The following is a 6,000-nucleotide window of genomic DNA, read 5'->3' on the forward strand; positions in this document are numbered from 1 at the left end:
ACCCCTGTTCTGTCACATGCTTTCTATTCCTCATTCCTGTTTTTTTCCTTTTAACTCCCCACTAATACTGTATAGTTTACTTATTTATAATGTTGATCATTTCCTCTCTTAAAATATAAGTTTCACAGGGGCAAGAATTTTCATCTGTTTTGTGTCCTCAGCACTTAGAAGAGTGTTTGGCATACAGTAATTTTTGTTGAATAATTGAATATGCATAACAGAGAGGGAGAACTGAAGATACAGATATATAAAAATACACACACACACACACACACACACACACACACACACACACATATATATATATGGAAAGAGAAGCAGGGTATGATATCAGGAGGAAAGTCCTTGAGAATGAGAGATAACCAGCTTTGAGGGGACCAGAGACACTTCTTAATTGGAGTAAGAGATAAAAGGGGTGCCTGAGCAGGTTGGTCTATACCAGGGCTTCTCAACCTTGGCATTATTGACATTCTGGGCTAGACAGTCCTTTGTAGTTGGGGGCTGTCTGCTGTAGGATATTTAGCAGCATGCCTGGCTAAGAAATCCCAGTAGTAGCCACCTCCTCCAGTTGTGACAATCAAAAATGTCTCTAGACATTGCCAGATGTCCCCTGGGGAGAACAATTTCCCTTGGTTGAGAACCACTTGTTTCTTTATTTAGACTGTGAAGGGGGACTTTTTAGTGATGGCTCTTATTCCCTCAGTTACGTATAAGATGCAGTCATCAGATGAGAGTATGGGGGGAAGGGGGAAGAGGTTTGAAGAAAAAGAAGGCATGTTGTGGTGGCCTCAGAGTGGGAAAAGGCAATGTGAATAAGAAATAGGCTTGCCTCCTTCCTGCCCTGAGGAACATGAAGTGGGGTGAAAAATGGCCTCTTTGTCAGAGGGCTGCAGGGGAGGCATGCTTGGTGGACAGTCATTCACATTGTCCAGAAATTAGGTTTCTGATGATAGACTATGAGTTTTACAGAGCTCAGTCAAAAAATTGGGGAGGGAGGGGTGTTGGATGGGATTAGGCTTGTTCAGTATAGTGTGGGGGCTTAGAGATCCCATATAACTGCTAATGGGAAGCCTCGGGTTTCTGAAGGAGACTGATATACAGTGGGCTGGGACTAGTCCTGAGAGCATAATGGAAGGTTGGGAAGCTATCAGATCAGTGTCATAGTCCTGAGTACTTTACTTGAATGTGTAGTGAGCCTCCTGGAGGAGAGGTGGCTAGCCCTTCCATGCTTTCATTACTAATGAGAATGGAATTATTGTTTGTTTCCATTTCAAATTGATCACTGCTAGTCTAGAGAAAAGCTTCATGGTTTTGTATATTTATCTTATCTTTAGCCTCTTTGCCAAATTCTGTTATTAATTCTAATAGTTTTGATGGAGTTTATTAGTTTTTTAGTTAAGCAATTATACCATCTGTAAATAAATTTCACACTTGCAACATGACCAATACCAACTGAGGTCCACTGTGTAAAACTCATTCCTGGGACCCTTTTCAGCCCTCCAACTTTGTCTCCCCCTTCATGGTTAAAGCAGTTATTCTTTTCAACCACTGGATGGCAGTGACTCAGCATATCTGTGATACTTGGTTGGTTTGTAGGTTTGTGGAGATATTAGCTGAGCAAACTTTATTCCCAATAGAAAAAAAACAATCTATTTCTAGCAAATTCAAAACAATTTAGAACCAGTCAACTTTCAGCTAGCTGTAAATATGTATCTACAGATTATCTTATATCAAAGAAACCTAAATGGGTACTTGCTCATTAAAAGGCCTTTCTGTTCTTATGGTTCTTTAGCAAGTCCAATAACTTTAAGGATCATTTACAGTGGGAAAGATCTTTATATTTCGGGAATTCCTTCTTCATAAGCTGGGCTTAATTTTGGGAGATCATCTCCAGCTTTTTCCTTTGAATATTTGAGATTATCTGCTTTTTAAACTGAAATTATGTCAATGTTATGAAATCTATTGCTGTTTTCTATTTCTTCTGCTTCATTTGATAGCTTGACCCAAAAAGGAATGGTACATATCAAGACAAGCTGTCTCTCCAAGATCTGGTTTTCTAATATTATCTTGAAAAACTTCATGTGAAGTCATCCCCAAATGTTTTACTTCTCTGTTTACCAGCCTTGCTTTGAACTCAGTGGAATGAGTCACTAACCTTAGCCCTCCTGGGAAACAACAAACCAGGAGTATCACTGGATTCTTATGATCAAATTACCCCAAACAATATATAAAATTTATATTATCTGAAAAGAGTAGGAATAAATACAGTTTTCTCTATACTAACAACTACATTGTTTGGTACAATGAAAGCACAGAATTTGTGTCCTAAATTTCTGTTACTCTATAACAGGAGTCAGCAAACTTTTTCCATAAAGGGACAGACAATAAATATTTAGGTTTTGTGCATCATATGGTCTTTGTAATGACTATTCAACTTTGCTGCTGTAGTGCAAAAATAACCCCAGACAATACATAAATGAACGAGTAGAGCTGTCTCCCAATAAACCTTTATTTACAAAAACAGGCTGTGGGCCAGTTTGGGCCTGTGGGTCATAGTTTTCTAATCCTTGCTTTATAGTAAAGTTGTTCAATGGAACTCTGAGGATGTGTTGGACTTCAGTGAATAGGGTCAGAGAATAGGTTCATAGCCAGTGAAATCAGAGAATGGATCTGGGGGTACATCAGGACCCACAGAGTAGGTGTTTGTGGAAGACAGCCCATGTTTCAACTTAGAGAAGTGACTATAAAAATGGAACTAAAACCTAAGAGCAAGAAGGGAAGAGACAGGGACATGGTGCTGGTTTAGATTCCCTATCTGATTTCCTTGTAGCTGTGAGAATCACACTGCTAATTATAGGGTCTTGAAACTATTTTCAATCCCACTCTTTCCCTGGGAATAATGGATTATGCATAGTGCAAAAAAGTGCATTTTGTCCAGTCAGTGTTTCCCGAGGGACACTCCCCAAAGAAACTGCCACTGGAGAATTTGAGTGTGACAGTTTCTTCTCATTAGAGATTCCTAAAGGCCTTGGAATAATCTGCTGTTTATAGTCACTGCTAACCTTTTCACTACATTGAGGGATCCTAATGGGCCTTTCTTCTTTGGGTAGAAGGAGAAAGAGAAGGATGTATTAGCCTCTGACACAAAGAGACAAAGGGAGGGTCAGAGGCAAGGGGAGCCAGCATATGGCTCCATGGCTCTCTGGAGTATCGGGGCAGGGATTGCTTAGCCTCATCACTTTTGCATCTCTAGGCCCTGGGGCAATGCTGGCACACAGTATGTACTGAATACTGCTTATAGAATGAATGAATGAGTTTGTTTTCAATGGATAAAGAAACGAGTTAATCGGATCATCCATTTTCTTCTTATGTTCTACACAGTATAGAGTGAAAAAGAAGGACTTCAGATCAATGATGATACAGGAATTCATTCTCAAAGAATTTTGGGGTCCAGGCCATATCCTTCCTGTAACATACAGACTTCCCCTTTCCGCTTAGCCCATTAGGAACCCTCTGTTCTTGGAAACTGCTCAGCACTGATTACTCATCTGGCTCTTTTGTGTACTATGCAAGTGTTCAGTTTAGCTTTTTTTTTTTTTTTTTTTTTTTTTTTTGGAGCCAGGTCCAAGGGGGACAGAGTTGAATAAAACCGTCTCCACCCTCAAGGAACTCATGGTATGACACTCCTATATTATGTGTCTATGTCTTTTCTCCCTTGTGAAGATTATAAACTCCTTAATGTCAGGTACCCCTTCTTTTGAATCTGTCCAGTTACTACTATGGGGCAGAGGATTCAGCTTAATGAATATTTGCTAAATCTACAATATATATACTTATCAGGCCATCTCCTGGGGACAGCTCTGAACCAAACTGAATTATTTGAAAATGGCCCACTCAAGCTGAAAGCAAACTGTAGTCAGAGCAGGATGATTCCAAGGGTATGTTCCAAGTGTAAGTTCCACTCTCACTCTCAGCTTTACCTTCAGGTCATCCTCCAGCTCAAAGTGACTTCAATACTCCTCTCTCATCTCTGTTCCTTCACATGAAAGATGGGGATACATGAACCCTGACACCATGTAGTTTTCCCAGTGCTCTGAAATTCCTACATGAAAGGGTTTAGGCAAAATATGAGCACATTCATATGTGAGTGCTATAAGCTTTCATCTCAAAGCCTTCTCAGTTTAGAGTTTCGATTGGGAAATAAAACCACTTCAGGGACAGAGAACTGTTGGCTCCCAGCAAAGTTAAGAATAAGGGAAGTTTTACTTTTGGTGCCTCCTCTTATCGAGCTCTTTCTCTATCCAGTCTCCTAATTGAAACTTGGAGGGGGTGGGCAGAGAGAAGGGAATAGATACACTAATTTTTAAGTTTATATCATAGAATAAAATGGGAAAATTATCAAGGAAATTTTGAAAATTAACAGCTAGGTCAACTTGCCTTAATAAAAATTAAATTATATAGTGGTTGAAATAAAAACAGAACAATACTACGATGTAGTTATAGACAAATTGGTCATTGGAAGAGAACAGATAAACAGATCCAAGCATATTTAAGGAATTTGACGTATAATAAAGGAGGCATTTCATTTTAGTGGGAAAATAATGGACTATTTAATAACTGGTACTGGGAAAACTGGCTATGCATTTGAATAAAAGGATTTTATATTTACTCACGTATTTACCATTTGTGACACTCTTCATTCCTTTGTGCAGATTCTAATTTCCACCTGGTATAATTTTTCTTCTGCCAGAAGAACTTTAATATTTTTGTTAAAGACCTGTAGGTGATGAATTCTCTCTGCTTTTGAAAAATCCTTTATTTCATCTTCGCTTTTGAAATGAAGAATAGTAATCCCTAACAGACAGGAACCAAACTAGGTGAAACTTACTATTGCTCTAGTTTACTGCCTTGAGTTTTCAGGCCACAGCATGGGGAAGGGAACTCAAGCGGAGCCCAGAGGTGTCCAGGATTGAAGTCCAGGGAGATCACCGTGGCTGGAATGCACAGGACTAGGCCAAAGCCTTGGAGGAGGGAGTTGTACAGAGAGAGCTTCAGAGATGTGTAGATGGGCCTCTAGAGTCTTCAACAGAGCACTGACCAGCACATGAATGTGAGAAAACAACCCGAGGCCTGAAAGAAAGCACCCAAAAGGATTCTTGAGAATAATGGCCATTGCACACTGTTGCTGTAAACCAGCTTGCAAACCCCCATAATTCATAGGCATTGGGCAGAATACTCAGAGGGGTCTTGCCTTGGCTGTGGAAATTTATTAGCCCTAAATTAAATGCTACTCTGAACCCACTTGACAAGTCTTAAGAGCAAGAGCCAAAAGGATCAAATAGTTTCCAAGGAACTTAACTGCATTCCAGAAAAAAGCTGCTCAAGAACATTTATAGGAATATAAAAATATACAGTACTCAAATAGGTTTAATTCATAATCTTTGATACCCAGTTAGATATTAGTAGACTTGCAAAGATGCAAGAAAATACAACCCACAATGAAGAGAAAAAGACTCAACTAAGCAAAATGGAGAACTGACGCAAATGTTAAAATCAGCACACAGAGATGTTAAAAATAGTTATTATAACTGTAATCCAGATGTTCGAAATATTAACTGTGGTCATGAAATACATAAAAGAGACCCAAATTAAATTTTTTTTGGAGACTTTTTTTTTTTTTCTGCCCGGGCTGGAGTGCAGTGGTGCAATCTCACCTCCTCCTCCTGTGTTCAAGCAATTCTCCTGCCTCAGTGTCCTGAGTAGAGTAGTTCTAGAAATGAGAACGACAATGGCTGGGATGAAAAATACATAAGAACTATAATGTCTGGAATGAAAAATACTCTGGATTGAATTAGATTAAACATTGCCAAAGAAAAAATTAGCGAACTTGAAGACACAGCAATAGAGACTATCCAAAATGAAACACACAGAGAAAAAAATGATTAAAATAATTAAAAGAGCATTAGTGAGCTATGGGACAACATCAAACAGCCGAATATA

Source organism: Rhinopithecus bieti, unplaced genomic scaffold (genome assembly GCF_001698545.2).
Source record: "Rhinopithecus bieti isolate Rb0 unplaced genomic scaffold, ASM169854v2 scaffold_10354, whole genome shotgun sequence".
Taxonomy (NCBI): Eukaryota; Metazoa; Chordata; class Mammalia; order Primates; family Cercopithecidae; genus Rhinopithecus; species Rhinopithecus bieti.